The following is a 27,633-nucleotide window of genomic DNA, read 5'->3' as shown; positions in this document are numbered from 1 at the left end:
CGATTCGATTTTGGTTCAGGTCTGGATCCAGATCAAGCCCATCATTGGGATACAAAACGTGAACTGTTCAACCTGGTGGATGTAAGCACTCTCCTGAGTGCTGTTCTGTATTTTTCCTGTGATAATGGCTTTGAGTTGCATCAGTATAAAAAATTTCAGCTTCCTACCAAACTTTGAAGGTACAGTACTAAACATTTATATCAGTGAGTGAGAGAGTGAGTCACTCAGTGGTTAGAAAGAGCTTTATGTAGTGATAAGTTCCCTTACAAAGAACTTTAACACAGGAGGCCATTCGGTCCATGCCCATCAAGTGGAACACTTCAATGATGAATGTGGGACACTATCAAAATTTTGCTTCCGTGGTGGTTTTTCTTTTACAAGTTTCAGATCCATTCCACATTCTTGTTGTGTTGTTTTGGATCTTCATAATTTGCTTTCCAAAAATCTTCCAGGTTATCTTCTTTAGGGGAAGTTGATACATTTTGCTTTTGTTTCCCTAGTTCGCGGTAGAATATTTTCGGGTTATCTTGAAATTTCTCGTTTTGTCTTCTCCCATTGTTAACTTCGTCATAATTTTTTGTTCTTGCAATCCATTCTGCTCTTCATCATCCTCATCTTCCTCCTCACTTCTATTTTGTCATCCTCTCTACTCTTCCTGCTGATCATCATCCACCACTACCGTTTCCATTTGCTCCTTCTGTGTAGGTGTCACCTGGTCCATGTCAGTGGGCCGGTTCTGCTCGCCCCCCCCCTCCACCTGCACACCCCCCTCCAGTAGACCCACATCCCCTCCCTCCATTACACTTCATCTCTGCTGCTGGTCTCCCGGAGCTACGTCACGTTCTGAGCTCCGTCATTGCTGTGGAGCCCCTCTCAATGTCACCGTAGCCAACTCCCCACCATCTCCCTCTCCACCTTCATGCTTCACCGCCACCTCGACAGCCCTCAGCTCCCATCGCCCTCACCTCTCCTGTCACTTGGCTGCCCCGAGCTGTTATTTCCTCTACTCCTTTCTTCATCAGGTGTCTTTGGATTGTTGATGCAATCCTTTCAAATTTATAAAGCAGGACCATCTCCGTTCTGGTGGCCAATTTTGTTTTCTTTAGTTGGTCCATAAATCTGTTTCCCCAACCACAAATCTCCCACTTTTCATGCATAGAATACACTTTATAGTGGAGGATGGTTTCCTTCTCTACACTCCAGCTTTCTTTATTTAAGCTTAATTTCTGGAGCTTTACTTTAGATTTTTCCAGAGACAGGGAGCACCTTTCCAGCTTCTCGCCTTGGTGCAGATCACTGTCTCTCTGAGACGATCTTCCATCCCACGAGAGGATGTGCAGTCTTTATTTTCTTCAGCACACATTCCAGGTGCTCAATGTGGCTGCACAGACACAGGACTTCACCTGTAAGGGGTCTGTGTCCTATTAATTATTCGAGATTCTCTTCTTTTTTTTTCTTTTTTTTTCCAACACATGATAAATTTCTCCTTAAATTTCTCCTCCCCCACCATGCTCCGATGCTCCGGTAAGAATTTTTCCCTCTGGAAATTGCCACACGAACCATTGGACAGCCCCACCAGGGAGAAAAGCAGCATCATATCGCTCAGGTATTGCCTCCATGGCCCACAAAACCAGCAGCGTCCGCCGTTAACATGGCAGCATGAAAACCATCTGGGATTCCAGACAGTCCATTGGAGACACGACCAATTGCGGAGTTCCTCCCCTATCTGCAGGCCACAAAGCTATGTACACCTTGTAACAACCAACTCCTCCACGCCCCATTGAGCCTCTCCTCTCCAACCACAGCACTCTCCAAGCTCTCTTCGTTGATGTCCAGGGCTCCATGTGATCCACCAGAGACACAACCAGCCACAAGACGTCATCTTCATAGCGCGCCTTGTGGTGGCCCACGTTTCCGCCTCCCAGCGAGCCTCTTCATCTCGTTCACATTTCCAGCCTTGCTTCCAGAGCACTCCCCTTTGTTTCTCCTTCCTTTCACTGCCAGGTAAGGCCCCATAATCTCTTCCAACAGACTTGGGCTGTAGTCCATGAGCTGGAGGGCCATTTCTGGCCAATTGGTACCATCTTGAGGGACCAAGGTTTGTTGTGATTTTCTGTTAGGTTGATGTATCTGGAACACAAAAATGCATGATGGACATCTGAGTAGAGTAGCTCAAGCATTTTACACAGCTTTATGTGCAGCAGGGGTATATCCACAAATACGCTAATTTTATCACGTTTATGATTTGATGGAGTCATTACTCAAATGTAATGCACTTCATTTGAAAGGAAAATTAAATCACATCCATATCACAAATCATGCATTTTACTTCCAAACTGCAAAATTAAAAGGATACTGTTTTATTAATTAATCTGACAGTTTTAAAGATGCTACATGTTCAATTCAATAGCAGAAGAAAACGTATATGTTGTGAAGTTCTTGAACAATTTTGTGAACAAGTATACTTTTAATGACCATTTGTGCTGTCAAATTGCCTTGCGCGATTATTTAGCGAAGCATGTTATAGCCTATAAAATGCTTATCATTTAACCTATAGTCACATATTATATACCGATGGATAGGAAATTAAGTCCGCTTTCCAATGGTATGTGGGAATACGCTATATGATGTGGAAGCATAAGGATACATGGCACAAACTGACCACACACCCTTAAATCTTGTCCGCAAAAGCGCCGTCCGAGCGATTAATGGTCTAAACCAGAAAATTGGACATAATTACCTTCGCATTCTGCGAAAGGTTATGTTTTGGTCGGCGTGTATTTGTTTATTTATTTATTTATTTGTAATCTTGTGATTCGTATAACTCAAAAAGTATTAAACCGAATTGCATGAAATTTGGTGGGATGATTGGTTATTAGCCAGGAAGCATTCGATTAGATTTTGGGATCGTTCGGGTCAAAGGTCAAGGTCAAGGTCACGAAAAGGTCAAAATCGTCTTTTTACGATAACACGGTCAATTTTTATTCAATTTGCATGCAACTAACGCCAAAATGTTCAGAATTCAACGCCTCATCTTGTGATATGCAATATGACACAATGATGCCCATACTCTTGTTACCGGTTAGGGGTCAAAGGTCAGGGGGGTCACGACCTTGAAAAATATGCGGTTTTTGTCATAACGCGGTCAATTCTTGTCCGCTTTTACATGAACCCAGCACCAAAATGTTCAGAATTTAATGCCCAATCTTGTGACACAATGACGTCATAACATGTCACCGGTTGGGGTAAAATGTCGGGGGGGGGGTCACGCCCTTGAAAAATATGCGGTTTTCAGCATAACTCAGTCAATTCTTATTCGATTTGCATGAAACCAGCATCAAACGAGATTACCTTCTCTTGTTGAAACGTTGTATTCACCGAGCTTGCGAGTGAAGACTCGCCAAAATGACGTGAGTTAATTGTTGTTTAGTCCGTAGCCCCCGAAAGTCGGGGGGGGGTCATGACATTATAGATATGTGGTTTGTGTCATAAGACCATTCATATGAAACCAGTTCCCACACTCATTCCAAGAACAAAAAAAGTAGTGGCGGCGAAGGCATGCGCTCTATGAGTGCCCTTTCTAGTTAACGAGCGACTCTACTCAAAGGTCCGTCATGCTTTTTTGTCATCTACATTTGTGTCTTCAGTCATATCACTTTTTCTGGTCCCTTAAGATGGTACCAATTTCCATCTAAGCTCATGGACTACTGGGGGACCAGTGCAAGAGGGGGTGAGAGGAGGTGCTTATATCTTGACGCCATTGTGTGTGTCAGAATGGATAAGCATGAAGTCAACATTATGTATGTGTATATATATGTATGTATATATATATATATATATATATATATATATATATATATATATATATATATATATATATATATATGTATGTGTATATATATATATATATATATATGTATGTGTATATATATATATATATATATATATATATATATATATATATATATATATATATATATATATATATATATATATATATATATATATATATATATATATATATATATATATATATATATATATATATCTATATATATGTATATATATATATATATATATATATATATATATCTATATATATATATATATGTATATATATATATATATATCTATATATATGTATATATATATATATATATATATATATATATATATATATATATATATATATATATATATTAGTTTCCTTCTCCTCCATACAGTATATGGTTTCCTTCTCCTCTATATGTAATACTAGAATATAAGACCCATCGCTTCGCTGACGGAAATACCAATCTTTGCTGTGATGGCTCATCAATGGGGCAAGAAGAAAAAGGATTCCTGGGAGTGCAGGGATAACCTGCGTCACAAGTTGGTGTTTTCAGTTTCGCCACGTGTGCCCATGTACCCATAAAACAAAAAAAAGTTTCATCAAAAACCTTCTTTGTGGTTCCCTGAATCCACCGTAGTTTGATTTATTGAAATTTGTTAATCCGTTCTCAAGTTATGACATGACAGATAAACAGACAGGCCAAAATATATATGATTATTTATATACAATAATATATATATATATTTTTTTTATTGTTACAGATTTCCCCCCACCGGCGTGCGGACGACCGTTTCTAGCTAATAGCGGCCACACTAGCCCACCGACGTAGCAATCTAGTCGCAGCTTTCGGAACAACGCCGAAATCCCGCTATGGGTGTGTTTTTATGCACACCACAGCCTAGTCAACACTCTACCGGCGCTACAGGGTCCGATCGCCTAATGGTCGATTTACCTAATTAATCGCGTGTGCAGACTACCGAGAGACTGTACCTCAACGGGGCCTGCTTGGAAATGAGCCGCTTTAGCAGCTCACTCCGTTTTGGGAAAACCGAGTGGGGTATTATCGCGAAAGCTCCGTTGGATTCGATTCTATTATCGGCTATTAAAAAGCCAGCTATTATTGCGAATGCAATACGGCAGTTCAATTTGAAGGAAAAGGATGCGACGAACGGGTTAACATTCACACAAGGACATTTATTTATAGAACGACACATATGCAATCATGCAGTCATGTATGCAACCAATGCACGTATGGGACAAAACACAAGCAAGAAAAAGAACTACCACCATTCTACTATTATTTATTTACATGCGCTGAAAAGTTCTACTTAAAGACATGGCGCCACAACGTTCATTCAAACCCCCAGAAAGAAAAGGCCCGGGCTCGTAAGCCTTTAATGTTTCTCAGAGCTTGGGAGACCGAAGGAGCTCCGAGAGGCCGCGCTGGTTACCTGCCGCTTTCGTGGCAACTCGCTGGGTGCTCCTCGGCGTCCCGTCCACACGGCAGCTGGCGTGACCGCGGTGCGGTCCAGGCCCCGTCATGCGGCCCGATCGATCGGGCCGCGTAAACAACGCCTCAAAGGAACGAATGGGCCTTTGCTCTTTCAGAGTTGATGCTCTCTTAAGAGCCCGTCCGTTCCTCCACGTCGTTTGGACTGTCCCGGGACCCGATCACCTCGGACCATTATGCCGCTGGTTGGCGACTCCTCTCCGGCCTCTTCCCAGAGACCCACAGATCGGCACGGCACAGCAAGCTGCGCTCCAGCCTCCCGTCTCCTCCACTCTCTCCAGCTCCTCTCCGACTGCAGACTCCAGACTACAGACTGATCCAGCTCCCAACGCGGCTCCACACAACTCCTCACAACTCCTCACAACTGCGCGCTTGGCGTCTGTGCGCCTTTATATGGGATCCTTGAGGCGAGGTTTGATCTCCGATCCCTCACCCCTGACCCCCCGCTGGCTCCGCCCCCTTCGATCTCCTGATCCGATTTCGATGCAAAGCTCGGAGAGAGCGGACGTGGGTGAAATCAACGACCCTGGTGCCAACGAAGGAGAGCGGACGTGGGTGAATTCGCCGTCACTGGCGCAAAGATGGCGGCACAATGGAGATGACGGTGAGGCGTTGCTGTTCGTTGTTGCGTAAGTTGTGAGGGGATGTTGTGGTGGTTGTTGTAGAGATGGTTGATGAGAGCGATGGTGGTTGTTGAGAGCGATGTTGGTGGTGGAGGTGGTTGTTGTGAAGCGGTTGGTCCAAAATAAAGATAGTAAAAGAAAAACAGCTCCCTCAAAGATCACAGCCCGGTTACACGAATAATACCCTTTAAACATCGGTGGGGAAATCTATCTGAACACAGACTTATCAACATAACTGATCTACGGACCTATATTGTGCTCTGTGAATTTCCACAACTGTAACAATATACATATGTGTGTGTATATATATATATATATATATATATATATATATATATATATATATATATATATATATATATATATATATATATATATCTTCTTCTTTCGGCTGCTCCTGTTAGGGGTCGCCACAGCGTATCATCCGTTATGATCTGCCCAATGATTTGGCACAGGATTTATGCCGGATTCCTTTCCTGACGCAACCCTGGTCGCCTCTTACGACACAGGGATAAGATATATATATATATATATATATATATATATATATATATATATATATATATATATATATATATATATATATATATATCCGTCTGACTATCCAGTGCCGAGTTTCAAAATCAAATCCCTGCCATTTTCTTCTCTCTGTGGAGGTCTCAGGCTTCATCGACCTCTGGTGTACATTTGAAGACTGAACAACAACACATCTTCTGTCGTTAAATAAAGCAACCTTTTGAGGAAATGAAGTTACGTTTTGATTACCACTGAGGAAACGAGGTGATGCATATTTTGTTATGGAGTGATGGAGGAAGCGGTGTTCTTGACACCGCACAAAGAAAATATTCGTACAATCAAGAGTACTGCTGAGTTTATGTACAACATGTCATCTATCTTGAAAGAAAGGCAAGTGGAGCAAAGAAAATAGTCATTATTAATATTTGAAGTCTTCAAAAAAAAATAAACTTCAATCTGTCCTTTTGGGTTTCACCTGAGTTTCGAAGTCTGAACAGTGTGCAAACAAAGGATTTATAAAGTGTATTTCACATATGCATGATGTGAAGTAAATAAACATATGTGGCAAGTTAGAGGCGATGATGAGTGGGTTGGTAGGAATTGAAAGAGGGCTTAATTTTTTTTGATTAAATTTTACAAAATGTGGTAAAGATGCTTTCTCGAGACAAATACGCCAGAAGGGTGAGATAGCCGTTTATTGACGAGTAATGATAAGGAGGTTCCAAGTAACATAACTTCAAACTTGGTAATTGGGGTGACACTATTAAATATGTAATGATCAATGTATGAGAAAGCTCTTCACTTTTATCAGCAAGGGGACAAATTGATTCGATTGTGGTGAAGTTCCTTATCCGGATCTGGATACGAGAATTATTTAATTTTCTCAGTGATTCGTCACCATTGAGAGATTGGGCTAAACCAATATGTATTGCATGATGTTTCAAAAATGTATTGGGCCCGATATGTTCTCGTGGATCAGGCATTACGTGGCGGAGGGATGCGGTCCACCAAGTGCCTTTCTAGTCTTTACATGTAACTCCTGAACATGATTTAAACTTTACATTGAAAACATACTTGGGTTGGGGGAGGTCCCTGGTGCTACCTGGGGAAAAAGTACCCAGGTACTTGAAATTATTTAAAGACCAGCAGTCACCCATTGAAAAATCAACAGGGCTAGCTAGATACCTTGAATAAGGTAATTTGAAATTTGAGACCAATTTACAAAACAATAATTGAAAGAAATTGAATTGTGGAATGATACAGAGAATAGAATTCATAAAACTGACATGTCTGTTTTTAATTAAAACCATATAAATTGCATACATGCATTATTTTTAGTTTATGATAATAGGAACAGGATCACTGGACAGAACCATGTGAAAACTGGATTTTATTGCTGAAAAATAAATCAAACTCCTGGAAGTTGTACAACTTGTCGAGGAAAAACACACTCCCTTGCCGTTTCATTCAGGAGCTCGTGTTTCTAGTAGATTGCAGTGGATCACCGCAGAAGATTTCAGTTAATGAAGATTGCAGTAGAGCCCAGCAACAGATTTCATTCGATCTGGAGCGTAGTAGATTTAACCCTAACCTTAATAAGTGACAAAGGCATTACCTGCACTGATCGAGGTCTGGAGTGCTGCCACAATGTCCACAGTAGATGTAGACAGTGGAGTCGAGCACAGTTCTACCATAGCACCTCAAACGGATGATCTCCCTGTCCCTACCATCAAAGCGTCTTCAATCCCTATAGCTTTGCCAAGCGGTAAAGCAAGGACTGCTTTGTTCATACCAACGGAGTGTTCATCTGTCACCAGGAGAAGGTGCAAAGTCAGTTTTAAGTGACCACGAGGTAGAAGTTTTGTCATACATTGCAAATGTACCAAAGGAGAAAGACCATGAGCTCCCATACAGCGAAGATGAGGAGAGCACCGGTGACTGGGAAGGGGATCAAGGATCAGCGGACATTGAATCGGAACTGCCCTCAGGACATCATTCGTGTATTCCTGGCCATGAAATATTAGAGTTCCTTGAGCAAAGTTTGCACAGTCGGAAGAAAGTTGAAACTGCTCTAAACCGGTGGAAAGACTTCAAAACACTCGTGCATTCCCTGTATATACTGAGGAGAGATGGACAAAAAAGCAAGACTTCAGGTTCGGCCAAACAAGTTCGAGTCAGGAAGTTTCTTGCAAAGTTGCTAAGTTATGGGGCTAAGCATGAGTTGGTTTAGACTGTGTTTCTCCTTCTATAACTCCCATTATATGTAATGACGTCATTATGTCTTCGCCTGGGATCACTGAATGTTAACGGGTGTAAAGATGCATTTCGTTTGCACCAAGTACTGTCATTCTGTTTTAAGGAGAAACTTGGAGTAGCATTTCTACAGGAGACCCACACAACCCAAGAGGCTGCCTTCCGTGGGGAAAATCAATGGCAAGGATTGGCTTTTTTCAGTCACCTCACAGATCCATTTTACGGAGTTGCTATCCTCTTTTCACCAAGTTTGAAACCTGAAATACTTGTCGTAAATGAAGTCGGTTTGGGTCATTTGTTACATGTAAAGGTAAGGCTTGAAGATTTTGTTGTTAACTTCGTCAACATTTATGCAACATGTATAGGAGCTGCAAGGGTGCGGTTCTTTAATCACATGCGGAGATTCATGCTCACCTTGTCTGGCGACGAGTGTGATTCTTGGAGGGGATTTTAATTGCACTCTTAATCCCTCCCTAGATAGAGTTGGTAAAGAACTGCACAGTCTTTCTGCTAAAGTATTACAAGTGGCAACACTGTTCAACCTGAGAGACATTTGGTGTGTACAGCACCCCACAGATAAATCATTTACTTACACTAGTATCAGGGGTGGCGATATCTCACAATCCCGACTAGATCGATTTTACTTGTCTCACCGTTGGTGCAGGAGTGCAAGTTGCTCCGGTATAAAATAGGCACATTTTGCAGATCATAATCTGGCCTAGATTTAGCTTTACCTGGCTGAGGCAAGGCATGGCACTGGGTTTTGGCATCTCAACAATGCTTTAGTCAAGGATGAAGCTTTTTTGTTAAACGTCAGCAACTTTTGGCAAGCCTGGAGAGATAGAAAAGGAGATTTTTGTTCACTTGGACTCTGGTGGGATGTTGGGAAAGCATGGCTGAAATTGTTATGCCAGGAATACTCGCATGGATCAAGCAAAGCAATTGGAGTAGAAATTGCTCAGCTCGAAGAGGAATTGTTGCATCTTGAGTGTCGCTTGACTATGATCACCCCTGCTGAATTACGTGCTTATGAGGAAAAGAAGAGCACCCTCAAAGCATGTCGTCGAATAAAGGCACAAGGAGCATTCGTTCCCTCTCGGTTGCAGTTTCTTATCGAGGATGAAAATGCCCTGAGTGATCTCAAAACTTTGGAAAAGCGCAAAGGTTGACTTAGGACGATATCCAGTCTTCTGGCAGAAGATGGCTCCTTGCTCAATGATCCTGATGCATGTTCATGAACGAATTTGAGGTTTTTATGCTCAACTCTACTCAGGTAAGAAGGTGGATGCGGATGCTTGTGGCACTTTGTGGAACGGTCTCCCTGAAGCGACTTCAGAATACAGAGAGAGAGAGAGAGAGAGAGAGAGAGAGAGAGAGAGAGAGAGAGAGAGAGAGAGAGAGAGAGAGAGAGAGAGAGAGAGAGAGAGAGAGAGAGAGAGAGAGAGAGAGAGAGAGAGAGAGAGAGAGAGAGAGAGAGAGAGAGAGAGAGAGAGAGAGAGAGAGAGAGAGAGAGAGAGAGAGAGAGAGAGAGAGAGAGAGAGAGAGAGAGAGAGAGAGAGACAGACAGACAGACAGACACTGGAAGCTCCATTTTCTTTGGAAGAATTTACAATTGCTCTGCATAGCCTGTCGCTGGATAAGTCCCCTGGAGTGGATGGCTTGTCTTGTGAATTTTACACTAAAGTATGAGATTTGATCGGACTTGACTACCTTAATGTAGCTCAGGAAGCAGGTGATACAGGCCAAATGCCACTGTATTGGAGGCGAGCAACTTTGGCTTTGATTCCTAAGGAGGGTTACTTGAGAGACATAAGGAAGTATCGGTCAGTGTTTCTGTTGTGCGTGGACTACAAAATCATGCCAAAAATGCTGTCAAATCGTCTGGTACTGGTGTTACCAAAATTAATCACCCTGACCAGTCATACACCATCCCAGGCAGAACAATATATGACAACATATCCCTGGTCAGAGATGTAATACAGTATGCAGACAAGACTCGGACTCGAGTGAGATTCCTTTCCTTGGATCAAGAGAGCTTTTGACCAAATGAACCATGATTACCACTTTGACACCCTGATAACTTTTGGGTTGGGGAGGAGTTACGTAGGCATGATCCAGACGTTGTACATGTCGGCAGAATGCCGAGTTAAAGTGAATGGTCACGCACTCGCACCCTTTCCATTCAAAAGAGGAATAAGACAAGGATGTCCCTTGTCCGGCCAACTTTATTCCCTGTGCATCATTATTCCCTTCCTTTATTTGATGAGGCGAAGGCTAACGCATTTGTGGTACCAAACAACAGGCTGTCCCTCATACTTTCTGCATACGCAGAGGACGTCCTGGTTTTTGCCAGCAGTGCAAGGGACATGCAAGCCGTTTATGATTGTCAGTTGGTCTACTCAACAGCATCATCTGCGACAATAAATTGGAGGAAAAGTTCTGGCCTTCTGATTGGACCAATGCAAATCACAGAGTTCCCAAAACCTTTTCAGGAATTGACATGGAGTCACAATGAGCTAAAATACTTGGAGGTACATTTATCCACCTCAAGTGGGTGCTCACCACTTGTCAACTGGAACACTTTAGGGGACAATATAGAAGCAAAGTTGAGAGACTGGAGTGGGCTGCTAAAAGTCCTGTTATTGAGAGGGAAAACACTCCTCATTAAACAATTTATCATTCCAAAGTTGATGTTCAAGATCTCTTGCATAAGCATTCCAGAGGAGTTTCTGGTTGAGATGCAGAGGAAGTTTTTGGACTACTTTTGGAATGGCAAACACTGGGTTTCCTTGGGCATTCTTAGCTTGCCCTTGGATAAAGGTGGACAGTCCTTTCCCTGCCTTCGAAGCCACTACCACACATCTAGGCTGAAGACCATTCAATGCTACCTGTATGCAAATCCTGCACCGCAATGGTGCTCTTTGGCGTCGTACTTTTTCAGCAAAGTGTTAAATCTTGGGTATGAAAGGCATATTTTTACCATTACTTCACACAACCTGTCAAGTTCGACATTGCCTCTCTTTTATCAAGAAATGCTGAGGACTTGGCATGTTGCTGACATAAAAGGAGCAGATCGTTCTCCCAGCAAATTCTTGGATGAAGAACTACTCTTTCTCAACCCTCTTCTGCAAGGCCCAACCCTGGCTTCATGCTCATTAAGATGGAAGCTCTTGACTGGTAATATATCCACAGTGGGAGACCTTCTGAATGATAGGAAGAGAGGCCTTCTCTCATCAGAGGAACTTGTGAAAATGGGCCTACAGACAATTAGAATCCTCTCAAGGATACTCCAAGAGGTTAAAATGTGTTTGCCTCCTGATTGCTTGGCATACCTAGAGAATCCCAATGAGGATGATGGAACTTTGAAGATGTCCACAGCAGCAACTTCATGGACTTAAAAATCGAACCACGATATTGTGAGCTCCCTCAGCCACCGTCCGCACACAACATGGGTTGGCCCCCTGGCACAGCAAAAATGTCATTATGTGAACTGTCAAGGAAGAACGTACACCTGCTGGTCATGCACTCACTCCACTACATGGCTCTTGCAACCCAACGAGATACTCCCTGGCGTGAGATTCTTCCACTTACTTTTCAAAGTCATCCATGTTGGGGTTCACTCCATCTTCACCCAACGCCAAGAACAATGGTGGATTTAAGTTGGAGATTGCTGCATGGTGCCTTAATCTCTGGAGCCATGATGCAGCATTTCACTGATAAGCTGGGCAAGAAATTTAAAAATGTGCTTATTTAAGCTTCATGGGGCATTTTTGAGGAAAAGCAAACAAATAGGTGTATCTGGAGCGGATTTTTGTGCTGAGTATGAATATGTTGTTTGTGTTTCCCAAATTTGCCGAATTAGGTCACTTATTAAGGTCAAAGGACAATTGGTGCAAAACTCTTATTTTTACATCCAAAATACAGATATGCAAACTATTTGTCAATATCATTTATATTAAATCATACAAATATTGTCAAAGTTTAGAAATTAACAGAAAACGTGAAGGAGATATTCACTTTATTCATGAATATATCCTAAACAGCTGGACTTTTCATTTTTTTACGGTAGGATGGATTGCTACTTATTTTGGACAGCAAAATACACTAGTGACCACAGTACCCTGGTTTCCATCATTGCATTGGGTCTGTGGTACATGAACATAATGTTTGTTTTGTAGATTTCGGCTAATTAGCATGCTAATTGGAAGTGTTCATTTTAGTGCAAAATACAGATTTTCATCTAAATAACTTAATATGCAACATGCACCAGTACCACAGTTCTCTGGCATCCATATTGCTTAGGGTCTGGGTTACAGGAAGATGATATTTGTGTTAAAGATTTGGGTTAATTAACATGCTAATTAATGATGCAAATTAGTGCCACCAATGGTTCGTTAGTGCAAAATACTAAGTTTCATGAAATTAACTTGAAATATGATATCATGAAATATTGAAATCATCAAAGGTGGATTTCACAACCATCGTTTCCCCACCATGAAACCGCAACAACATTGTTGAAACAACTTAAGGACTAGTCCAGCATGGGCAAGATGACTGTAATGTATAGTGTATGGTGGGAAGCCTTTTATTGGGCCTTATTTTTGCATTTTGCAGTTTCTGAGTCACTACATTTGCAAGCCTCTGTGCATTGCAAGTTCCATTTCTTGCATGAGCACCTATTGCTGACACAACCCTTTGTGCAGCTACACTCCACAATGTCTTTGCAAGCCTTTGGAATGGGAGGAAGAGATGTGAGCACAGGTTTAAGAACCCCGTCAACCAGTTTCCATCCGGACTCAGTTGGGGAAGGAATGACTGGCTTGGGATGGCAGCCCTCTATCCATACAAGGCTTTGGTAGTTAGTCCGTTGTATGTGATATTGAGCAGCATCACTTGATGGTGGCATCGAATCTGGTGCATTACATTTACTGAACAGCTTCACCTGGGCCTTGTCAGTTCTGGGATGAAGTCTTTTAAATGTGACAGATGAATTTCTTGGCATCATCAGAAACGTCCATGGACAGAGTTGGTGACCTTCCAAGATCCTTCAGGAGATTGTTGTGTTCAATGAATACATTTCATGCAGACTTCTTGGAGTGTCCAGATAAGTATGATACGGTATCGCAACCTGTAATGGCATGGAAGGCTGGAATTGTTTCATATACTTGGTCACTAATGCCAAGTTGTTTCCTAATGTCATGAATAGGAACATACTTCGGATTTTTCGATGTTCCAGCCTTGAGCCACAACTGCGAGCAAGTCAGTTTGTTGAAGTGTGCCAAAAGTAAGATCAGGATATCTGTATCACGAGCAGTCACCACTATTGTTTGTTCATTGCTGTGAATGCAATGAAGTACAATACGAGTATCCGCCTCCTCATGGGTGCTTTCCAACAAATCTGTATTCATGTTCGCATCAGTACTTCGTACCTCCGTCTCGGACACAAAACCTCCACCTACAACAATGGTCTTCTCACTCGGAGCTGTAGCAAGTGCATTAGAGAGATACAGGCAAAGGTCCCTCTTGTTGTCAGTAGATGCCATGAAGTCTGTCCATTTGTTTGGAAGGGGTACATCATCGTCTTCAATCAGTCGATGAATTGGCCTGGACTTCTTCGTTCGCTTTACTCGTGTATCGCCTTTGATGGGCAGGTCATTGTACCGATCGAATGTCACATCAATCCTATTGTAGGCTTCTCCTTGCTTCAAAACATGTTTGACAACTACATCAGCATATTCCCCGAACGTATTCACATGCATTGGCTTCCCCAATGACATTATCATTGCTTGTCCATCTATTATTAGACATGAATTTGACACAAAATATGTAAAAAGAAACATTGTATCTCTATATTAATACTGAAGGACCAATTTTGTGCTCCTCCTAGTGGTCGCGTCATGTTTTTCTCGGTACTGTGACCTGAGAAGTTTTGACATAGTGTTTGTACATCAAGTAGACACGTGCACAAATTAGGGGACTTCTTCACAAGGAGTAGTGTACACCAAAAATGTCGTGTACAAGGACGTTTTGTAGGCCTCATTAGGTAAGGCCATGGAGTACATCGACTGGGATCCGGCTCTTACAAGAGCCGCCAATGGTTGTCATATTGGGCTCATGGAACGGAATCCGTCTGTGATGGAGTTTCGGCTAGTAGTACATGATTGTATACATAGGTGGCAGTGCCGTATTAAGGTCTTAAATTCTGAAAATCAAAAGTTGAACAGTTACAGAGATATTGGCAATAGAAACAATAATTCCTTTCACATTCTCCAATTAATTCAAATGTTTATTGATTGATATACATATCTGGTGTAAGAAGAAGCTATAAAAGCTTTGTATATTTGCACTAAGAAAGGAAAATGGCACCAAAAATGAATTTCATGAAAATCTGTGTTTTGCTCTAATTAAAGATTGATGCTAATTAGCATGCTAATTAGGCGAAATCCTGAAAACTAACATCATGTTCCTGTTCCCAGGAATGAATGCAATGAAAGGAAGCCAGAGAACTGTGGTCGCTGGGGCTTTCAGCTGGTGGAATCTATGTAGATATTCACAACAAGTTGTAGTCTTACCGTTAAGGAGATATTCTCAAAAGAAGTCAATACTTCTTTCAGATTTTCCATTAATTTGTAAACTGTGACGACCTGTATAGGATTCATTATAAAGGATATTGAAAAACTGTTTTCATATCTGTGTTTAGCATGCTTGGCAGGTGAAAGAACATATTTTGTAAAAATTAAGAATTTTGCACCTATTGACCTTTGACCTTAATTAGTGACCGAATTTGGGAAACACAAACAACATATTCATACTCAGCACAAAAATCCGCTCCAGACACACCTATTTGTTTGCTTTTCCTCAAAAATGCCTCATGAAGCTTAAATAAGCACATTTTTAAATTCTTGCCCAGCTTATCATGTTTTCTGTTCATTTCTAAACTTTGACAATATTTGTATGATTTAATATAAAAGATATTGACAAATAGTTTGCATATCTGTATTTGGGATGTAAAATAAAACATATTTTGTAAAAATATGAGTTTTGCACCAATTGTCCTTTGACCTTAATAAGTGACCTAATTAGGCAAATTTGGAAAACACAAACAACATATTCATACTCAGCACAAAAATCTGCTCCAGATACACCTATTTGTTTGCTTTTCCTCAAAAATTCCTCATGAAATCCGATTTGCTGGAAATCAAACCAGTCTATAACGTTCCAGAGGAATGCTGCTTTTGTGATGAAAGAGAAATGGTATTTCACATGTACAGTACCTACAATGGCGCCATCTTCAGCCAATTTTCTTACTGATGAAAAAACTTACTTTTGTGCTTCTGGTTTCACTTCTCACCAACACTCTTCATCATCGGACACCCAGTGAAGAAGCAGAGCAAGTCACGAGATCTCCTTGTCAACTTTATTTTAACTTGTGCAAAGATGGCAATATATAAAACTAGGAAGGCAAAAATTGAAAGGAATGTGGTGGAACACAGTGCTGTGAGCCTGAATGGCTTGATACGCTCACGCATCGTCTCAGAATATAAGGCGGCAGAATATTGTAACACTGTTCAAAATTTAAGGAAACTTCGACCACAAACGAAGCACTTTGTAGTATCTCTCCACACGGCACTTTGCTCACATTCAGATAAACTAGTGCGTGGCCGTACGTGCAAAAACAAATAAATAAACTTTCAAACCGTGTGCCAGAAACAACAACCACACAGGCCGTTCCTTCGCTCTTGCGTGCCCGTATGTGCGTGCCCGCACGTGCAAAAAAAACCCAAAAACTTTCAAACAACCACACAGGCTGTTTCTTCGCTCTCATAAACGACGACTGGATTGGGGCATTGTGTTTATCTATAAATGCGCATAAGAAATCGAGAAATTATTAAAATACAGTAAGTCATCACTATCCGGAAGTAGTGCGTACTCGTACGGAATGTTCACATGCATTCCACAAATTATCACTTGCATTGAAGTAACAACTGCTGTGATACTTACACACACAGAGTTAATTAAAATCAAGTTTACCTCCCTGTCTTTGCTAGCCATGACATTCGCTGCCATTAACCATTGCCACTCCTATGCCACGGTAACTAAGACGCCCTTTCCCCTTCGGCCACGCCTATGCAGCAACATGTCCTGTCATTGGTTTGGTAAATAAATGGCCGCAGCAAGGTGTCCTGTCATTGGTTTGGTAAATAAATCGCCGCAGCAAGGTGTCCTGTCATTGGTTTGGTAAATAAATCGCCAACACTTGGGAAACAACTGAAACGGATGAAGAAGAACGATATCAAACCTTGAAAAGGCACATACTCAGGTCCCCAGCATCAATCGTAACATCATATCAAACGAAGAAGAAGAATTGTGACGTCATAGCACCGTGTCCTGTCATTGGTTTGGTAAATAAATGGCCATAACTTGGGAAGCACTTGTCCGATTAATATCAAACCTTGAAAAGGCACATACTCAGGTCCCTAGCAATATACCTGGCAAGTTTCAATTACATCGGACCAGTGGTTGTCGAGAAACAGCGGTCACAGACAGACAGACACAGAGATTGCTGGAATTATAGTAGTCCACTAGCCGAAACCCCGTCACAGACGGGGCACAAAATTGGTCCTTCAGTATTAATTTTGATTATCTGTCGAATGGCGTTGATCCCGTTTCGATCGGATGAAATTGAGAAATTGAAGTTACCCGGTGACCTTGACCCCTTGACCCCGTGACCTTTGACCTTGAACTTGACCCCCCCCCCTCCATGTCCGTTCTCATGTCCCAAGGATCACTCATGCCAAGTTTCATCTCATTCCATCCAATGGTTCGGCCGCCTATAAAGGACGAACAAATACACACATACATACAAACAAACATATTCTAATTTTTTTAGTATAGTCCATGGGCCCAGGCCAGAAATTCCACTTGTCGGTACCATCTAAGGAAACCAATCCAAGTTATGATTTTTTAATTGGTATATATATATATATATCATATTTTGATGTGATAACCATTGCAGACTGGCAGCTTATTGGTAGTTTTCATCTCTGGAATGTACCCACCCTCCGCATAATGAAAGCGAAAAGGCAAACTCAGAAACATTCACTAATGATGCAATTGCTGTTTCCACATATGGGGCTAGAATGAACTGCAAACCACAAATACATGTCTGAAATGTTTTATTTATACCATCCGAATAATCCTTTCTGTCATTCCTGAAGGCAGAATTTGTTTTATGGCAGAAAGGGGCGAACTATAGGGCCTATCAAAATGTTGCTGATTAGTGATTTTCAGTGCATTTTAATTTATAATATTGTCATACAAGTTCCCTGGGTAGTGTTACTGAACCGCAGTAGCCTACAACATGCACATGTTGTATGAGGAAAACATTTATGAACATTTTACAAGTTTTTACCACAGTTAAAGGAATTGCCCTTCCCCTACCCAAGTTCCAACAAGCGTCCAAAATGTGAAATTTACGGATAACCCAAATTTCACCACGCTACTGTGGCATGTTTATGTACTATGTTTTACTCATGCATATTTGTAGTCATGAATGTCCTTGTGATTGTGCCAAAACATTCACACCATAGATCAGTCGTCTCGTCTTCATCACTGTTATCAGCATCAGAGGCCGCGAGGTCTACAACCTCTTCCTCGACATCAGCGGGCTGGTTGCTGCAGGTTCGCAACTTGCACATGTCAGTGCACTTCAGGCTATTGGCAAGGCACGTGCAGTCTGGGAGTTTGCACGACAGTCCACACTTGCAGGAAAGCAGTTGCAACACTGCATCCGGTGCTGGAGAACCCTGCATCCACTCGATGGCCAGTTTCCCGTCATCATCAGTGGTCCATCCACAACCCTTGGGACTTGGAACATAGGGTTGGCATTGCAGACAGCGCCTCCAAATAGCAGCCTGGTAATTTGCACGGAGGACGTGCATGAAGAGGCAGTCTTCACATGGTGGAAGCTGACTGGACTCTATCTCTCCCGGTCTGGCGCAGAAGAGTTGATGTCGGAGTTCATTGACTTTCGTGGTGTTGGTTGGTAGACGGCACGTACATGTGGCAGGTGACCTCTTTCAGCTTCTGAAAGAGCTCGGTGGAGACTTCGCATGAATGACCGAGCTGACTGAAGGCCTCTTGGTATGTCTTATGAGACTTCATTTGCTTCAAGGCGCCCATCTTTCCCCGGCCTGCAAAGGCACTGACTGTATCACAACCGGAGAACACGTGCAGTCCAACCAGGGCATCACAGACACTGTCTCCCATCGATCTAGCAAGCTTGTCAATGTCTCGGAACCGTGTGCGGGTTTGCGTACCACACTTCTGATACACGGGGCATGGGATGTCCTTATCGAGGGCAAGACACAGCACGAGGACATCTGTATCTTCGGCAGTGATCACCACAGCCTTGTACCCAGCCTCCGCTGCATGCAGAGCATGCAGAAGCATTCGGGTGTCTGCTTCCTCCTGCGTGGACTTCAGCTCTGCCACTTCCTCCCAGTGGTCCTTGGTTTTTTATCTTGCCAAAACGAAGTTTTTGCAAGATATGTTAGTCAGCTTGTATGTTTTTTTATTCATTATTTTTTTTTTGTTTGTCTGTAATCACGTATAAAAAATTCTGCAGAGCACAGTTATCATTGGAAATTTTTGTAACTTCGCATATCAGAGGCCTATAGAGGTCCCTTTCAGTGCACAGAATTTTGAAGGTCAAGGTTAAAGGTCAAGGTCACTGTCGCAAATCAGGGGAATCGACGAAACCCTTATTTTTTGAGTAATTTTGATCGGATCATCTTCAAACTTCATGGGAATATAGTTCATGGTCTGGCGCTCAGCTGATTAATTTTTGGTGGCGATTGGCCTTGACCTTCATATGTTTTTTTGTTTTTGTTTTTTTTTTGGTCTGTAATCACGTATAAATCACTCTGCAGAGCACAGTTATCATTGGAAATTTTTGTAACTTCGCATATCAGAGGCCTATAGAGGTCCCTTTCAGTGCACAAAATTTTGAAGGTCAAGGTCAAAGGTCAAGGTCACTTTGCAAATCAGGGGAGTCGACGAAACCCTTATTTTTTGAGTAATTTTGATCGGATCGTCTTCAAACTTCATGAGAATATAGTTCATGGTCTGGCGCTCAGCTGATTAATTTTTGGTGGCGATTGGCCTTGACCTTAACATGTTTTTTTTTTTGTTTTTTTTTTTTAATCTTTGGTCTGTAACCACGTATAAATCAATCTGCAGAGCACAGTTATCATTGGAAATTTTTGTAACTTCGCATATCAGAGGCCTATAGAGGTCCCTTTCAGCACATAAAATTTTGAAGGTCAAGGTCAAAGGTCAAGGTCACTTTGTCGCAAATCAGGGAAGTCGACGAAACCCTTATTTTTTGAGTAATTTTGATCGGATCGTCTTCAAACTTCATGGGAATATAGTTCATGGTCTGGCGCTCAGCTGATTAATTTTTGGTGGTGATTGGCCTTGACCTTCATGGTTAGCGCCTATGGTCAAACATATTTGACCCCAAGGTCAAATTTTGCAGTTTTAGGAACCAATCGTGTAGTACCTCAAATTGAACACCTCGATGAGTGCTTTCTGGATATGTCAAGCTTGAGACATTATGACGTCATTTGGTGACGTTATGAGGCAAAAGCATATTTTTCATGGTTACTCTGTAGAACGATTCTCATCAGAATCTCTCGTAGGCAGATATTCCTCAAGGAGTCGCTCCTGGTGGATAGCAGCTCTGTTCACCTCAGTGTGACCTTAAAGAAGTCACACGTGGTCACCTTTTGGCAAGATACGGATCATTTTCTTTTTTGATTTTCCCCCAAATCGTCAATATCACAGAATGCTAAAATGGCAAAAATGCAAAATACATACACGAAGCTGCTCTTCTGGAACAGTTATCACATATTGAAATAATCATATTGTCCCTACCAATAACTTAGAAGCCCTAAAGTTTGGGTTCCTCAGATGGTACCAGATTTCTGCCTGGGCCCATGGACTATAGATAGATGTGTTATTTTGGTAATTTGTTCTTTCTTTCCCTCCCTCTCTCTTTTGGTGCTGCTTTCTCTTAAAATTCTCCACCTTACCTACTGCGGTTCTGACCGTGTACTAGTAGGTGTGAGGAGAGTGAGCGACATTAAATAGAATTGTAGAAATTCCAACAAAAGCACGACAACAACTAGAACTACGACAACTCCCGACACTTACATCACGCAATGTATCCCATGGTAACAGTGGAACGTTACGTCACAGAAGTCAGGGTATTGTTCCAACCAATCAGTTCGGTGTGCTTCTCTCGCGGTGATCGACGTGTGTGAAGTCGGCTCCCGAATATTTCATTGAAGATTCATCGAAAGAATTTATTTATCTCTCAAGGTGCGGATCGTGAAGAAGAAAACACAACTGAGGTACCTCACACGGCTTTTTCACAACACTAAGTGAATTTTATCCTGTCATGTCGTCGAGTGTAACGTTAACAGGATATTTCACTCTTCGTCTTCGCTCCATGAGTGTTTTATCCTCCGTGTCCGTGTGGTGATCCGTCACGTCAGCGGAAACACGTCATCACGTCGTTCGTGCTTTCTCAAACGGAGTTATTTATTTATCAACGATAAAAATCTCTGTGGTGATTTTAATTCCAAGGCCCAAACCACATGTGTGAACGGACTAATTTAAATATGAAATCACCTCATCGAGAAACTCCCGCTCCCCTCAAGAACATTTCGGGTTTAATAATTTCGATGTTATCGATTCGGGGTTGGACACCCTGGTGTTGAAGACCCTGTTTTCCTGAACCCTGTATTTTTGCATGAAGGGCGAGACATTGATGTGTGTGTGCCCCATCCCACCAAAGGACGTGAAGGTGGAGGATCATGTACCAGGGCTGGGGGTGTTGGTGGATGTGAGAGATCCCATGATGTTTCTTGAAAAGAGTTGTCGAGTTATCGCCGGTAACCTGAACAAATTACAAATTCCTACCGGTCACCAAAAGGATTCGCCAACCAGTTCGTGAAAAACTTGCACAACAACTGTTCCCACTGCACACCCAAAACAAGGGATGGTGGTTGAAGAAGAACAACATGAAAAGAAAGTTTAAGGTTATAAGTTTGTTTTTATCTCGAAGAAGTGACTTGGGAAGTGTCTGGAGATATCTGATCTGAGGGAAGAGATACACGGAATACCACTTCAAGCACACCGATTACAATTTGTTATCTTCGCACAACAACTTTCCACAACGTTATATCGAAATAAAATGGAGCGAATGTGTGTGCATGTTTGTATATATATATATATATATATATATATATATATATATATATATATATATATATATATATATATATATATATATATATATATATATATATATATATATATATATATATATGAGTTTAGATATATTTATATATATATATATATATATATATATATATATATATATATATATATATTTATATATATATATATATATATATATATATATATATATATATATATATATATATATATATATATATATATATATATATATATATATATATATATATATATATATATATATATATATATATATATATATATATATATACATATATATATATATATATGTATATATTGCATTCAGAGACAAGATGAGTGACTCTATTCGATCACGAACGGGTTATTGAGATTCTAAACACATCAAGAAGATTTCTGTTTAAAGCTGCAGCAAAATCTTACCTGAGAGTGCACCACGGTGATTTTCGACCAAATGGCCTTGTTTCCTTGTTTTGAGCCAACTCATTGATTAATTATTTGTCAGACATTCAAACACTCGCACAAACAAAGAATTACCTTGCAGGTGTGGGGAAGGGGTGTTTTGTAGGAAAGGGGTGTTTTGTGGGGAAGGGTGTTTTGTGGGGAAGGGGTGTTTTGTGCCCATGACCTGACCCTTGGTACCCCCAGGATGTATGTAAAAGCTGGTGGAGATTGGTCCAGCCGTGTTGTTACCCTCTCCAGAGGACTGGATGTTGCATTTGGTTCATTTTGTGTTCACTTGTCTGTGCAGAACTCTGTGTTTGTCTATTAATTACGTACTATTGGAAAGTGAGTATGTCCATTAATTACGTACTATTGGAAAGTGAGTATGTCCATTAATTACGTTCTATTGGAAAGTGAGTATGTCCATTAATTACGTACTACTGCAATGTTGGTGCTCTTTCTATTAATTATGTTTCCTGGGAACGTGAGTGTGCCCACTAATTACATATGTGAGTAAATGTGAGTCCGTGTCCTTCGATTGCAAGGTGACTTCATCCATAAACGGTCAATTCAGATTTTCCAGTTTGCAATTCCTGAGGCGTTAATTTTGCAAAAGCCATGTGCACACACCAAACATTTACCCTTCATGTCCATTAATGGTATCAAACCCCTCCAAGTCAATACCATCCTCCTCTTCTGCTCCTCCATCGTCCTGCTTCCTCTCGACTTCAACCTCATCCTGCCACTTCAAAACTTATCCCTTTCCTCCTCTACTTCTCCTCCCCCCCCGCAATTTCACCCCTGCCCATCAGGAGCTCCCCTCCCTTGTCCCAAATCGTGTGGAACTCAAACATCCAAGGTCTCTGTTCCAACCTGCCAGATGTCTCAATCCAGGCCACGTCGGATAAACCGGACATCATCTGCGTAACTGAATCCTTCCTCCCACAGGACATCAATGACTTCTTATTGGCTCTCCCTGCCGATTGCTTCCTCCAGTTTGATCGAGCTGAACCCCGTCCTAAACCCCAGGATACCTCTGGTTGCGACTTCCCCTCCATTCTCACCTCATGTTTGCGTGTTGCACCATTCTTGCAACAGTGATAACTTCATCAACATCTCTCTTTGAGATGACGTGCACAAACTTTCATTCATTCATCCCAACTCTCTCTTCCTCACATGTGGTGACTTCAATTATCACACCACGCTAATTGGCTGGGTGTTGGTACCTCTCTCACAAGCCATGACACTTCTGCAAAGGATTCTGTGACTCCATGGGTCTGGTTCAATCTGTGAACTTTCCCACCTGGATTTCTCCCAATGGAAAATCTTCCCTCCTGGATTTTGTGATGACAATGTTCCCCACCAATGTATAATGCTCGACCTCTGCCCCAATTGGCTCTTCTGATCACGTGCTGGTGAAGGTAAACATTCTCTCTGGCCATTCTCAGAGAACAGCCTCTGCACCTCGAGTGTGGCAGTTCACTCAAGCAATCTGGTTGGAAATGAAGGCAGCCATCACACTTCAGGACTGGTCTCGTGTTTCTACCACCACAAACACTGATATTAACTCTGCCTGGGAATTCTTCCACAGAAACCTGCTCTCTCTTATGCACAGATTATTACTTTGTCATCTTCAGTTATCTTATCCATCATCCTGCTCTTGGTAGTCTGAATCATGGGGTGAGGCTGTTGCTTTAAAACAACTTGCATTCTCCTCCTGGAAGGCAAATCCAACTGAAGGCAACCTCATGTCATTCCACAAAGTCGCAGCAAGTGTGTGTCTACCCTCAGGAGAGCAAGAAAACAACATCATCCCAATCTCCTGAATTAACTTTCAAACTTCTCTCCCACCTCTGAAACGTGGTAGCTCCTTGTCAAGTCTGTCTCTGTTGTATGCTCTCCTTCCATCCCTTCCTACACTTCAAATGGCAACACAGCCGACACTGCTCGTGAGAAGGCTGAATGCCCCAATTCTGTGTTTGCTTCTAAATCTTGTCCCTAAAATATATACATATATACTGTATATTCACATATATATTCACAGATATATATTGTTTCGAATTTGGGAATTCGATTGCACCCAACATACAGGTTCCTTTCATCAGCTATGTCGATAAGTGCTTCTTCCCTAGATAGCTCACCTTCCATTGTTTAAATGTTCAGAAATCGATTAGATGCGCTGCGGATCGATTTAATAGTTAGGGAACGAACAATGGAGACATCCCTCCCCCTCTTCTGCGAAGAGCAAGAACCACCCGGCCGTCCCGTGACTCATGATGTCAACAACTCCCTCCCACCCGTGGCTGAGCGGGGGATGGAGCACGAGGGCATGTGTCACGCCGGGATCGGGGGAAGGGCGGAGAAGGATAAGGACGAGATCCTTTCTTTGTTCTCGTTGAGTAAGCTTTTTGCTTCGGCAGAGAGTAGTCGTTCAGCAGACCTCCGGGTGCTGTTTGGCTTGGGTTAGGGTTGAGGCCTTTGGGAGCTTTTTGCTTCGGCTGGCTCAGTGAGCTTCGGCTGAGGCCTGGCTCGGGAGGAGGCTTTTTGGAGGCTTGTTGCTTTGATGGTTCCGTGAGCTTCAGCTTCTGCTTGGCTGTTCTGCTTCATGTTGAAAAGCGCGGGAGGTGGTTCCTCGGGGAAGCGACGCATCGGCAGGAAGGATCGGCGCCTCGTCTCACCAGCACGTGTTGAGAATGGCGGGAGGTGGTTCTTCGGGGAAGTGACACATCGGCGGGAAGGATCGGAGCCTCGTCTCACCAGCACGTGTTGAGAAGCGCGGGAGGATTCGCGGGAGCTCGGGAAGGTTCGCAGCTCACGGCGATTGGATCCAGCTCGCTCTCGCTGGAGCCCGGGTCCGAACAACTTGAAGACCACACGAGGTGGAGAGGTTCGAGATAGGCTCTGGGTTTCAGCTCACCTGTCCTCCGAGCTGGAGCTCGTTATTAAAGGCCTCGGCCACCAATTCTTTGGTGTTTGTGTGTGTGCGTGTGTGCGTACGTGTGTCCGTGGGCCCGTCTAATAAGTAGGAACTGCTGTTAAGTGCAAGTGACTGTACATAATAAGTAGACGGTTGTCGTTCTTTTGTCGTGCTTTTGTTGCTTGTATAGGTGCATACGTGTTTTGCCTTGTTTAATTGCATACGTGCTTATTTATAATAAATGACCTTGTGTGAATGTAAACCTGTTCATTGCGTCCATTCCCTCATTGAACTGAATTCTATAACAATATATTAATATATGTAGGTTCGATCACTGGACACACGACATCCAACTCAATATGATGTGGACGGTTGAATATTCCGAGGGCGTGAAAGATATCTGCAAATGACTAGGTTATGCGTGACAAGGTAAGTGGTTCTGGCTGCCGGTGCACAGAACAAATATCGACGTTGTTGTCACAAAATTAAATCAGGTCGAGGGCAATGCAAGCCGACAGTCTGACAAGTAGGTGGTGCTGAGGAATCAACGACTGAGAACTCAAACTTGCCCTTTCTGTTGTCTGTCTGGCAGTGAAGGTTATCTTTATATTTATGGGCAACCCGACGCCCCCCATATGCTTTGAGAGTGACGATGAACGATGGATGTGGGGGAAAACGATGGATGATAAAGGGAAAAGGGTATGACAGATAGCTGCACACCAGTGTCCAACTTGACCTTCACCTTCAGCCCTTCAACAGATAAGTCCACAAAGCAATTCTTGCCAGTAACAGCATCAACACCATCAATAAACAACTGATCAAGACTTGCTTCATATTTGTCATCACTGTGAGTGTCGAAGGCACATACAAAGACATGACAGAAGTAAATCGACACCTTAAATATTGTTACGGTTCTAGGAACCGAATGCATACAAACGTACAGTTGTCCCGAAGTCAGTTATTCCGTTAAGTATATGTGTAGATATATCCCTACCTTGTGTGTAGAGGGGAGACACTGGGGTGCGTTGCGATGGCTTTTAGTTAGGTTTTTAAATAATTTCTCTCCTTTTATTTTGAACCACAGTGCCTTCTTCTCGCTTTCGGAGGAAAAATCTTTGTGCAGTACCTTTTTGGCGAATCCAGACACGCGTGGAGTGGGCGGGCTTCCCGGCATGGCCGAACGCCGCCCAGAAAGGGTGGACCCATGGAAGCCCCGTCCAATCAGCGCAGACAGTGACGTCAGATTCACCAAGGCCCCTCCCCGCTGAGGGAGATCTATACATTACGAAGCAACCCTGAGAGCGAGAAGCGTTGGAGTGAGGAGTGTTGGAGTGAGACAGTTCGTTGGCTGGTAGCGAAAGAAAGGAGGAAGGTCGAAGAGTGCTTGCGCTCTTTGGGGGTCGTTCGTTTTGAGTGTGAGAGAGCTGGGAAGACCTCGACCCGACCTTGACCGGGTCTCTCGTTGGGTTCTGTCTGCAGCCCTGATCCCCGCCTCGGACTCCGCTCTACTCGACCCGGGCTCCTTCGCAGACACGGTCTCCACGCGTGCGGCCGTGGACCGAGCCGCACGACCATTGACAGGTGCCGCACCATGGGGCATCCCTTCCCTCCCACGTTCAGGTACCAGAAAGAACTGCAACCTCAGCTCACCTCCCTCTCTGGCTGTGGGCATCCCTTTGCCATACATCTGGGTTTATTTTCGTCTGAGTGTGCGGCAGTCTTTAAGTAGAATTGCATAAGTGCTTTTATTTGATCATTGTAAATCTTGCCTGTTTTATTCCCGTGTAAGTCTGCCCTGTGTCCTTCTTTTGTAAGTTGATTGTAAATAAATTATTGTAGAAATGTTCCCAGTTCATTTTTCTCTTTTCCTTCATTGGTCCAGCATGGTTCGGATTTGAGTTTAAGCTGGGTCTTTATCTCCGATAATCTGTTCATTCTTGACGTACGTCCTTGGTAGTTCCGCTTGGCTGCATCTGATCCGGAGTTGGTAGTTGGTACCCTACTGTAGTTGGTAGAGTGATCCGGTTTGGGCAAGGCGTACCGAGGGCGTGGTTAATTAGATAAATTGATTCCAGACAAAAATACCTCACACCACGCGGTGGAGGTATTGGCGTCCACGGTCGGTTAAGCGACCCGCCGCATCACGGAATTATCCATGAGTGACGGCCTACAATTCTGGGAGTCCGGTGGGAGACGACGTAACTCCCCCACCTCGTGGTCGTTTCTTGCCACC

The 27,633-nt window shown here is 42.6% G+C and overlaps 1 protein-coding gene and 1 long non-coding RNA gene across 2 annotated transcripts in view; one reads left to right on the top strand and one right to left on the bottom strand.

Moving 5' to 3' along the window:
• Positions 1-227: 227 nt before the first annotated feature.
• Positions 228-21,329, bottom strand: LOC147024904 (uncharacterized). Its single transcript, XR_015059259.1, has 2 exons — positions 20,951-21,329; positions 228-2,130 (listed from the first exon to the last, which is right to left on the bottom strand). It is a non-coding gene; the product is annotated as an uncharacterized LOC147024904 (long non-coding RNA).
• A 3,568-nt stretch (positions 21,330-24,897) lies between these two features.
• LOC147024903 (uncharacterized) overlaps positions 24,898-27,633 on the top strand; it is a 112,928-nt gene continuing 110,192 nt past the window's right edge. Inside the window, exon 1 of the mRNA XM_085885266.1 lies at positions 24,898-25,370. The gene's annotated coding sequence lies outside the window, so the exon portion shown is untranslated. The remainder of the gene's footprint in view (positions 25,371-27,633) is intronic.

The sequence above is a fragment of the Eptatretus burgeri genome, chromosome 6 (assembly GCF_056783735.1).
Source record: "Eptatretus burgeri isolate ZD-2024b chromosome 6, Ebu_testis_v1, whole genome shotgun sequence".
In the NCBI taxonomy this organism is placed as follows: domain Eukaryota; kingdom Metazoa; phylum Chordata; class Myxini; order Myxiniformes; family Myxinidae; genus Eptatretus; species Eptatretus burgeri.
Note: the sequence above shows the minus strand (reverse complement) of the source record. Positions and strands in the feature narration are given on the sequence as shown.